This window comes from Heptranchias perlo, unplaced genomic scaffold (assembly GCF_035084215.1).
Source record: "Heptranchias perlo isolate sHepPer1 unplaced genomic scaffold, sHepPer1.hap1 HAP1_SCAFFOLD_52, whole genome shotgun sequence".
NCBI lineage: Eukaryota > Metazoa > Chordata > Chondrichthyes > Hexanchiformes > Hexanchidae > Heptranchias > Heptranchias perlo.
The window spans coordinates 53,268-65,429 of NW_027139537.1; positions in this window are offsets into that span (position 1 = coordinate 53,268).

Genomic DNA, 12,162 nt, shown 5'->3' on the forward strand with positions numbered 1-12,162 from the left:
GTGAGATCAGAGGGTGAGGCTCATTTAACTGGACGGGTCAAACCGTGAGATCAGAGGGTGAAGCCTCTTCAACTGGACGGGTCACACCGTGAGATCATAGCGTGCGGCCCCTTAAACTGGAGGTGTCACACCGTGAGATCACAGGGTGAAGCCTCTTGAACCGGAAGGGTCACACGGTGAGATCTCAGGGTGAGACTGCTTTAACTGGATGGGTCACATCGTGAGATCACGGGGTGAAGTCCCTTCAACTGGACGGGTCACAACGTTAGATCTCAGGGTGAGGCCCATTTAACTGGACGAGTCACAATGTTAGATCTCAGGGTGAGGCACATTTAACTGGACGGGCCACACCGTGAGATTACAGGGTAAGGCCCCTTCAACTGAATGGGTCACACCGTGAGATCTCAGGGTGAGACCGCTTGAACTGGATGTGTCACACCGTGAGATCATGAGGTGAAATCCCTTTAGCTGGATGTGTCACAACGTTAGATCTCAGAATGAGGCCCCTTTAACCAGACGTGTCACACCGTGAGATGACAGGGTGATGCCCCTTTAAATGGACAGGTCACACCGAGCGATATTAGGGTAAGGCTCTGTGATTCCAGGTGGTATTTCCTAGCTCGGCTAATTTAAATATGTGAGGTGACGAGAGTGTTGGAGAAATGAAGGCTTGAGATGGCAGAAGCACAGGGTCTCAGCAGCAGTGGGACCAGGACTGTACTTTGTAACTGGTGCAGGGAAACAGCAGTGGGAACGGAAATCACAAAATCACAAGAGACTTAGAGGTCCATGTGTATAGATCATTAAAATATCATGGACAGGCACAGAAAATAATCAATAAAGGATAATGGAATGCTGGCCTTTATATATAGAGGACCAGAATACAATGGGGTAGAAGTTATACGACAACTGTACAAAGCCCTCGTTAGACCACACCTGGAGTACTATGTTCAGTTGTGGGTACTACACTTTAGGAAGGTCACATTGGCCTTGGGAGTGCAACGCAGATTTACTGGAATGTTACCTGGACACTGAGTGGGGAAATTGGATAGGACCTGTTTTTGGGCGGGAGCAGCACGATCCGCTATTACCCCGCGCCCAATGGGCCCTGCGCAGGCAGGACGAGATTTTCGTCAGCCCTGAGGACTCACCTGCAATCTGCGTTGGCAATCAGCGTTGAACGAGGATTCCATGCAATTCGCACTTTCCACCAGCAGGGGGAAGCTCCTATCTCTTAAAGGCAGGCTGTCTGTTAGAAATCTTTTAAAGGTAGCTGGTGCCTGTTATTTGCTGAATATAACAGCCTGATGTCTGCACGGAGTCTGAATGGAGATCAGACATCGCACATGTAAAGCACAGAAGCAAGTCCCATCCCTATTTTTAAATACTGATGAGTGAATTTAAAATATTGAATAAAGGTTGCACACCAGTAAATCCCACATCCTCCAATCTGCAGGCCAGACCTCATCAATCTGCCGGCCTGAGACTCCGTGCACCAAGGTTCTCTGCTGATTCACCAGAGGCCTTGGTGTAAGAGGTGGACTGAAGGAGGGACATCCTATATCCGCAGTGGGCAAGAGGTCCTCCAGACATACACCCAAAAGGTAGTGGGAGGCAGTCGGGGATGAGGTCAATCCCAGGTGCACAGCATCATGGACATGGATGCAGTACAGGAAGAAGTTCAATGCTTTGACATGAGTGGTCAAGATGAGTGAGCTCAACTGTCAAGTAGCGCCTCCTACCAACTACACCACTAGCCGCACCCATTGCTCCACGCACTACACCCCCCATCACCCACATACCAACAAATTCTTTCCATCAGTACTCAACCCTCTCACCCTTACACATTGCCACCGTTGCAAGCAGCACACACAAAACTCTCAGGCCACACACACTGGCAGCTATTCAACCATGATAGGAACATCACCCGCTTTCTTGCAGGAGAAGCTGGCACATATCAGGAGACAGCCAGTGGCGGTGGCATTTTGCTCCTCGAGACTTTTCTGTCACTCGATCAGATCAGGGTGGACCTGTGATCTAACTCCATATACCCGCCTTAGCCCCATATCCCTTAATACCCTTGGTTCACAGAAATCCATCAATCTCAGATTTAGAATTCTGGATTGAGCTGGAATCAACTACCGTTTGCAGAGGAGTATTCCAAACTTCTCCCACCCTTTGTGCGTAGAAGGATTTCTTAATTTGACTCCTGCACATCCTGGCTCTAAATGTTATGCTAACTCCCTGCATCCTAGCTGAGGTACTAAATGAGTACTTTGCCTGTGTCGTTACCAAGGAAGAAGATGCTGCCAAGATACAGAAAAAGGGAGGTAGTTGAGATACTGGATATGCTAAAAATTGATAGAGGAATTGCAAGAAAGGCTGGCTGTACTTAAATAAATAAGTCACCCGGTCCGGCTGGGATGCATCCAAGATTCTGAGGGAAGTAAGGGTGGAAATTGCACAGTTCTGGCCATAATCTTCCAATCATCCTTAGATATGGGGGTGGTGCCCGAGGACCGGAGAATAGCAAATGTTATACCCTTATTTTAAAAAGGGTGTAAGGATAAACACGGCAACTACTGGCCAGTCAGTTTAACCTCGGTGGTGGAGAAGCTTTTAGAATCGATAATCCGAGACAACATTAATAGTCACTTGGAAGAGTGTAGATTAGTAAAGGAAAACCAGCACGAATTTGTTGAAGGCAAATCGTGTTTAACTAACTTGACTGAGTTTTTTGATGAGGTAATAGAGGGTTGATGAGGGCAATGCAGTTGATGTGTATATGGATTTTTAAAAGTTGTTTGATTATGTTTCACATAAAGGCTTGCCAGCAGAATTGAAGCCCAAGGACTTAAAGATGCATGGATACGAAATTGGCTCAGTGACAGTAAACAGAGAGTGGTGGTGAACGGTTGATCTTCAGACTGGAGGAAGTGTTCCCCAGGGGTTGGTATCAGGAACAATGCTTTTCTTAATATATATCAATGACTTGGAATTGGGTGCACAGTGCACAATTTCAAAATTTGCAGATGGCTCAAAAATTGGAAGTGTAGTGAACAGTGAGTAGGATAGTGATAGATTTCAAGAGGACAGAGACAGGCTGGTGGAATGGGCGGACACGTGGCAGATGAAATTAACGCAGAGAAGTGCGAAGTAATACATTTTGGCAGGAAGAGGAGAAGTAATACAAACTAAATGGTACAATTCTAAAGGGGATGCAGGAACAGAGAGACCTGGGGGTATATGTGCACAAATCTTTGAAGGTGGCAGGATAGTTTGAGAAATCGGTTAAAAAAGCAGGTGGCGTCAAGGGCTTTATAAATAAAGACATCGAGTACTAAAGCAAGGAAGTTCTGTGGAACCTTTATAAAACACTGGTTCGACCACAACTGGAGTATTGTGTCCAATTCTGGGCACCACACTTTAGGAAGGATGTGAAGAAGATAGAGAGGGTGCAGAAAAGATTTACTACAATGGTTCCAGGGATGAGGGACTTCAGTTACGTGGAGAGTCTGGAGAAGCTGAGATTGTTCTTCTTAGAGCAGAGAAGGTAATGAGGTGATTTGATAGAAGCGTTCAAAATCATTTCAGGTGATTGGCAAAATAACAAAAGACGACATGAGGAAAACCTTTTTTTTGCACAGCGAGTTGTTATGTTCTGGAATGCGCTGCCTGAAAGGGTAGTGGAATCACATTCAATCATTGCCTTCAAAAAGGAATTGGATAAATACTTGAATTGAAAAACTTTGCAGGGCTATGGGGTACAGCGGGGGATTGGGACTAACTGGATTGCTCTTGCAAAGAGCCGGCACGGGATCGATAGGCTGAATGTCCTCCGACTGCACTGTAACCATTCCATGATTCTCTGATTTTGAAGTGTAGTCACTGTAGTAATGTTGGAAATGCTGCAGCCAATTTATACACAGCAAGATCCCACATACTGCAATGAGATGAATGACCAGAAAATCGGTTTTAGTGATGATCGTGAGGGATAAATATTGCCCAGGACACGGGGGAGAACTCGCCTGCACTTTTTCGAATAGTGCTGTGGGATTTTTTACATCTACCTGGGAAGGCGGCATCCACAACAGTGCAGCACTTCCTCAATACTACCCCTTCGACAGTGCAGCACTCCCTCAGTACTGACCCTGCGACAGTGAAACACTCACTCAGTACTGACCCTCCGACAGTGCAGCACTCCCTCAGTACTTACCCTCCAACAGGACAAAGCTCCCTCAGAATGACACTGTTGTGTCTGCCCGGATTATGTGTTCAAGTCTCTGGAGTTGAACTTGCATTCACAACCTTCTAACTCAGAGGCGAGACTGCGACGACTGAGCCACGTCTGACACCTGAAAGGCGGAGAGGGAGATGGAGGGGCTCAGGTGGTGCTTTCTGGAACGTGGATATGGCTGTCGGCACGGCTGTCAAATGTGGGGCAAATGGACTGCGGATGCACAAGCGACCACAGGTGGAGGAGCAGAGTGTTTGGGATGGGGTGTCTGACTGGAGGAGGTTACAGAGATAGGGAGGGGTGAGGCACCGATAGATTAAAATGTCAGTAAAAATTAAAATATACGACAGGCTTTGGAGACTTAGATCCAATGCAGGTCAGTAAGGGATTTAATGATTGGTGAGCCGCTCACCAATCAAAATGCCAGCGATGGGAATAGAATCTGTGGCAAGGACAGAGATTTTGGCGCCAAAGATCATGACTTCCCAATTTTTACCTGGAGGAAATTGTGGCTCATCTAAAACAGAATGTGGGCCTGACAACACAAAGATATTGGAAGGGTCAAGAGAGGCGGTGGTTTTGTCAGCGTCCATCTGAAAGCTGGTCCATGCCTGCGGACTGTGTCACCAAAGGGCAGCATGTAGATGAGGAAGAGGAGGGAGTCAAGTATTGAACCTTTAGAAACATCAGAGATAACGGTGATAGGGTGGGAAGAGAAGCTTCTCCTGGCTCTGACCAGATAGGTGAGTGGAACCAAGTGAGGGTAGTCCCACCAAAAGAGGCCAGTGTCCGATGGATGAGGAGGCGAAGGGTGGGTTTGCTGTCGGTGTGGAGATGGGGAGGGTTGGGCCAAGGAGGGTCTTAAACCCAAGGATGAGAATTATAAATGTAATGGATGTGGGATAGGAAGTCACTGAGGATTACTGAGGCCGAGCAGGACCTTGTGCTAGTTGGACAGAGACAACAGAATTTTGGACGAGCTCACGTTTATGGAAGGTGGAGGTTGAGTGGCCGGCCAGGAGTGCATTGGAGGAATGGAGTCTGGAGGGGACAGACGCATTGATGAGGGTTTCAATGGCAATTGGTTGAGGAAAAAATGGAGGCGGGTGATGGAATCACTGGGCCTTTGTGCTGGAGGTCAAATCGGGTCATGAGCTCAGCTCGGTTTTACATGGGACCAATTTTACTCGAGCCGTTAACCAAAGTAGAATAAACGGTATAAATCTGCAGTAAAATAGCGGAGAGAGGAATGTCAATGGGACACGTTCAGTGTCCGTCACCGCATATCACCCATAGTCATTTCTGGGCTGCAATCTTCAACCTGGCATTGAACTCTCCTGGTGTCAGAGACTCACAATTCCTATTTTTACTGGGAAACTGCAGGAACAGAGTGAAACGGGTCTGCTTGTGTCCCTGGATTCAGTCTACACTGCGGAGAATCTGTAACATTTATAAATGAATCACCAGGATTGAACATGGTCAATACAATTATATGAAAGCAGTAAATGGACCCGCGCATTATTGTTGAATCAGTCCTGATTGAGAACAGATTTAAACTTTATTCCTTGAGAGAGGGCTGATTAAAATAATGTCCTGGACTTTGAGATGTTTGTGTTATATCCACCACATTATTTACAACGGAGTCAAAGCTGCTGATGTAATGTGTTTGTTAAACTGACTGTAACTAATAGCAATGATCAGGAGTATAACCGTGTCAGTGGAGACTTATCCCCTGTATAAATCAGGGCTTGTTGGAATGGATCAGCTCAGAGTGCTTGCTGGAGTTTTGGTTCCCAGGCCAACAGAAGTCAGTGCTTCTCACAGAAATGGAATATCCAGTAATAATTCAGATAGAACGCATTTATTATCCTGTTCTTGCAGCCATTGGTGTTCTGGGTAAGCCGTTATCTCATCTGTTAATGGTGTCAATCGGTGTTGAGACTCTGCTGCTGTATTTGGAAAATTGTTTTTTCTCCCTGCATGTTTTACACAGTCACCTGTTCTGTTCTATCGATTGAATGATGGAATGTGTTAAGTCTCTGCTCTTTCGGTCTTGTAGGAGCTGCATTATATCTGTAATGAACTTTGTATACCCATCACTGGCATTGTTACTGGATTATTCTCTGTACTGAATGTATTGGAATCAGATGTCTGGGCTAAGAGTTGGTATCAGACCATCAGGAGTTGATAACAATTTCTTGTTGTGGAACTATCCTGTCCTGGAATATGTTTTCATCATTGTGTTTTCAGTGATTGATAATGAGACAGCTCACGGTCTCAGTGTTACAAGGAGGCAGCGCATGTCTTCCATCCCCAATAACATGCTTCAGTTTAACTGGGATTTCAATGTATTTATTGGTTATCACAATTATGAAATATTATTTCATTATGTGTGTATCTGACGCCGCTTCAGATGTCTGTTTACTGAACTGAGTTTTCTGCTGACTCTTTCACATCTCCTTCTCTGCTTCACTGTGGATGAATTCACTGACTGTCACTGGACTTCACTGTAAAATGAAATGTTTTGATATTATGTTGTATTAATGACTTGGATGAAGGGACCGAATGTATGGTTGCTAAATTTTTTGATGATACAAATGAAGGGAGGAAAGTAAGTTGTGAAGAGGACGTAAGGAATCTGCAAAGGGATACAGATAGGTTAAGTCAGTGGGGGAAAATTTGGCAAATGGAGTATAATGTGGGAAAATGTGAACTTGTCCACTTTGGCAGGAGGAATAGAAAAGCTGTATATTATTTAAATGGTGAGAGATTGCAGAACTCTGAGGTACAGAGCGATCTGGGTGTCCTAGTACATGAATCACAAAAAGTTAGTATGCAGGTACAGCAAGTGATTAGGAAGGCAAATGGAATTTTGTCATTTATTCAAGGGGAATGGAATATAAAAGTAGAGATGTTTTGCTCCAGTTGTTCAGGGCATTGGTGAAACGACATCTAGAATATTGCGTGCAGTTTTGGTCTCCTTATTTATGAAAGGACATAATTGCTTTGGAGACGGTTCCGAGAAAGTTCACTCGACTGATTCCTGGGATGAGGGGGTTATCTTATGAGGAAAGGTTGGACAAGTTGGGCCTGTATGAAGTGGAGTTTAGTAGAGTGAGAGGTCCTCTTACTGAAACATATGAGATCCAGATGGGAATGCAAGGCGTAGATGCTGAGAGAATGATTCTCCTTGTGGGAGAGACTAGAACTAGGGTGCACAGTTTAAAAATAAGGGTCTCGCATTTAAGACAGAGATGAGGAGAATTTTTTTCTGTCAGAGGATCGTGAGTCTGTGGAACTCTCTTCCCCAGAGAGCGCTGGAGGCAGGATCATTGAATATTTTTCAGGCTGAGTTCGATCGATTCCTGATTAACAAGGGAGTCAAAGGTTATAGTAGGTAGACCGGAAAGTAGGGTTGAGGTCACAATCAGCCATGATCTTAACAAATGGCAGAGCAGGCTCGAGGGGCCGAATGGCCTAGTCCTGCTCTTAATTCGTATGTTCGTAGTTTGCACTGTATCTCCTGGAATCAGGAGCCCTTCTATCTATCTGTAGATGATAAGTCTGATATTAGCGTCTTGTTAATTGAACAGTCCCGCCATCTATCCCTTAACTTTATAATTACAGCAGAAGGAATAACAATTATTGAAAGATCTGTCTGGAAGAGGCATTCGACTCTGTTCATTCCATGATTGGTAGATGAAGTGAACAGTGTGCGTGAACAGGTGGTACTTGAATGATATATGGAAACATTAAACTATTCTACAGAGGCTTTGCTATTTAACAAACTGACTGAGAATATGATCGGTGGAACACGGGGCTGGTGAACAGAATGCAGGCACAGGATGATAGGATTTAATCGGATATGAAAATGGACTTGAGAAAGAGAGTGGAGTGAGTGATAGAGAGGGCGACTGAGAGGCAACGTTAGAGGCTGTGGTGTGAATAATTCATCAGAATGAACTGCTGAAACTTCCAGTACAATTAAACAGAGAAAATGTGATTTGAAGGTGTTATTATGATGTGGTCAGATTGGGTGAGTTTTTATTGTGGGACTCGCTCCTCATGTTTATATCCCTGTCAGGTCCTCAGTCTGTTTTTGCGAATGTTCCTTGTTTTCCAACTTAACACTAAACATAATTAGAATTTGCTAAAAGAATAGAATCAGAAATGTCTCGATCATAAATAATGATTTGGATACAGTACGTTAAAGCAAGGAGTTTGATTTAATTAATAATTTTAAATATAATTTTAAATGAATGTGCAAAGTAAATTTATTGAACAAATTTGATACCCACCAGAGGTTCCCTGACACCAATAACCACAGAAATGAACTGTTGAATGTATTATTTGGATTGTGTTCGTGGGACCAAGAGATTAGATTTCCTCTAACACTCTGCTTCAGTCTCTCACTGTGAATTCCAGCCTCTCCTCTCACTGCATTGAATCCTCTGTCTCCTCATCCGTTGCTTCAGTTTATCCACTTTCCCAAATCTTCTGCTCCTGACTCCCCTCCAGCTCCTACATGTCCGATTCGTTGTCTCCCTCCCAATCTTACTCACTGGCACCGTCTCCAGCTGCCTTTCCCGTTTCGTGCCAGCCCATGTCGGCTCTCTTAACCCAGAGCAAGAAACCAGCTGCACATCCCCCTGTCCCCTCACCTTACCGACAGATCGCTCTCTTTCCCTCTCCGTCTGGAGCCCAAATCTGGCTTTAATCCGCTGGATTCCCGGTGTCTAAATGCCCTTCTACCTTTCCACCGGCACTGTGCCCTCACTCGGTCGTTCCACTGGATCCGGTGCTCACTTTATTTTAAAAAACATCTCTCCACCCGAAAGCGCTGCCCAGGACAATCAATCACTTTCCACCGTTCGATGCAGCAACAAATCTGGAAATTTCACCCCAGATCCTCTCAAACTGCTGCTTTGGCTCCAGGCCTGATCAATAATTTATCTGTTTCCTTTTCTCTCCCTTACAGTTAACTTGGTGGCGATTGTGATCCTGTCCCGAGGAAAGTGCGGTCTCTCCAAATGCATCAGTGTCTACCTGATAGGAATGGCAGTGGCCGATCTCCTGGTCGTTATCGCGGATCCGATATTGAGACAGATTACTTTCATGTATCTCTCATTTTCATTCCTGGACATTACTCCCGTGTGTAGTTTTATTATATTCTTGGGTTTTGTAACAGCGAATGTTTCTGTCTGGTTCACAGTCGCTTTCACCTTTGATCGATTTGTGGCCATTTGTTGTGAGAAGCTGAAAACTAAATATTGCACCGAGAGAACAGCGGCTGTGATTCTGGGAACAGTGAGTGTGCTGGGCTGTTTCGTGAATGTCCCCTGGTACTTTACATGTGAACCTGGATTTATAATGGATAATGTTCCCTGGCTTTGTGTGAGTAAACCGAGCTTCCGTACTTCCCCCGCATGGGCCGCATTTGAGATGTTTCACCTCATTTTAACCCCTTGTGTCCCGTTCTGTCTGATTTTGCTGCTCAATGTCCTGACTGTCAGGCGTATTTTAGCGTCCAGTCGAGTCCGCAGGGGACTCCGGGGCCGTAGCAATGGAGAGAATCAGAGTGATCCAGAGATGGAGAACCGAAAGAAATCCATCATTTTACTCTTCAGTATATCAGGCAGTTTTATACTATTATGGCTGACATGGGTTGTATTTTACATTTATGTGCGAATTGCAGACATTCGGAATATTTACTCCTTCACTGACCCTGTTTATCTCACAGAACACACAGCAAAGATGCTGCAGCTTCTCAGTTCCTGCACAAACACGTGTATTTATGTCCTGACCCAGACTAAATTCAGAGAGGAGCTGAAGAACGCGGTGAAATACCCATTCAATTTAATTGTTAAATTTGTGAAATCATCGAAATAGCTGAAGGGTTTCAAGCACTAGAACTAAATCCCATTTCATACTCCATCCCCTACACTTCCCGGGGGTTGGAAAATACATTTTATATTAGCAGCACAAAGCCCTGAAATGATTTGAAATCTGATTCTGAGATTATATTTTATTGATAATCTGACCCATTGAGTCAGGATTTGCTTCACAGGCGACACATGAATTGTTGCTCGAAATGGCGGCTCCAAAGAGCTCATCTGGGCTTCAACGAGATGACCACCGGGCAAATTTTGAAAAGCTGGTAATAAAAGTAGCTGCTGTGGGCCTGATCAGAATAGGTGCAGTCCCCATAAATGGAAAGGTAGAGAGCGAGGGGGAGAGAGAGAGAGAGGGAGAAAGAGAGAGAGAGCGAAAGAGGCGAGGGAGAGAGAGAGACAGACAGACAGAGAGACGCAGCGGAGAGAGAAACTGAGAGAAGGGGAAAGAGGGACAGAGTGATAAAGACAGATGGAGAGAGAAAGCAGGGACAAAAGAAATAAATTGATTTTAAAAAGCGCAGAAAATTTCAGACAGATTCACATCAAAGCGAGGGTGTGTGTGTGAGAATGAAAGAGAGAGAGAGAGAGAGAGAAGCAAAGAGGGAGAAAGACAGAGCTACTCGGAGAAGGAGAGATATACAGACAGTTTGTAAGAAAGGAGAGAAAAATAACGAGAGAAAGAATGAGTGAAATAAATCATATATATAATGAGAGAGAGCAAGCTGACATGGATGGAACGAGAGGGAGAGACTGAGAAATAAATACAAAGTGATGGAAGTAGAAGTGGAAATAACAAGATATAAAAACACACAGAAATTAAACAGAGACAAACGACATAAACAGAGAGCAGACACAATGAAAGACGGACAAACATATATAGTGACAGGAGGGTAGAGACAGTATTGCGAATAGAATACAGAAAGCATTATATAGCCAAACAAACTGTGTAATCAGCCTGGAGTGTGTGAGAGTGCTGACCAGCAGAACAGCAGCAGATGAAGCAGGTCAGACAGTTCATGTTTGTTCTGGGGTAACACTCTTGTGGATTTAATTTTGACATTTCTAAAGATGATGCCTGGAGGCTGCACAATAAAGTCACTCAGCCTTGTGTACCTGACCCTGACCATTACTTACTGCAGGAGTTTCCCAGCTGCTCTTTGCAGTAAACATTCATCTGATAAACGAGAGCCTGAGACTAATTCGGCTTCAGCATGTCTGAAGGGAACGGACTCTTAAAAGGAGGAAGGACTGTTAAAATGATGGTTAATGACACATTGTAAAAGATCATACATCAGAGAATAGACTACCGCAGCTACAAGAACGATTCCAGGAGGTCTAGAGGTCGTTTGAACACCTGCCGAATTAATTCATTACGTTGTGGACACTGAGAGAAAACAACTGAAGTGTCAATCAATCGTGGGTTGTATTTGTAGGAACGAAATGTTGTCAAGCCATTGTCCCAGAGGTGTGATTCTGTGTTAAAAGTGTCTGTAACAGCTGGGCAGAAGGTGAGTGGGGAGAGACACAGATCCACCACGACTGCTCCAACCTCACCTTTCACTTCCTGGCAGCACCACCTCACCTGGAATCTTCATGACTGCTCGCTGCCTCCCAGCTTGATGCCTCGATGTAGATTTACAGATTGCCTGTGAAGCAGATGACCTGGATATAAGAGAAAGTCACGCTACACTACAACGGTATCCCTCAAAATACTTGGAATCTTCCCCCAAGCTTGAGCCAACCATAAGGATATAACTGTTGTCATGGGCTTAGTCTAAGATAGACATTGGATTTCCAAACGGCTATGCATTTTAGGAATTCAGAATCTGTTGTTTTATTGGTGTTAAAGCAATTCTAAAGCGGGCATAAACCAAAGATGTCGTTTAAATTCTAATCTCAATTTTTCTGGTGTATTAATAAGAACTGATTGTATTCTTTATGAAGCCATGGTTTGTGCCTGAAGTTTCTTTCGTGAAAAAAGCGCATTACGTTAAATATGAAATTAAATCTTGTGGAGATAAAAAAGGCACT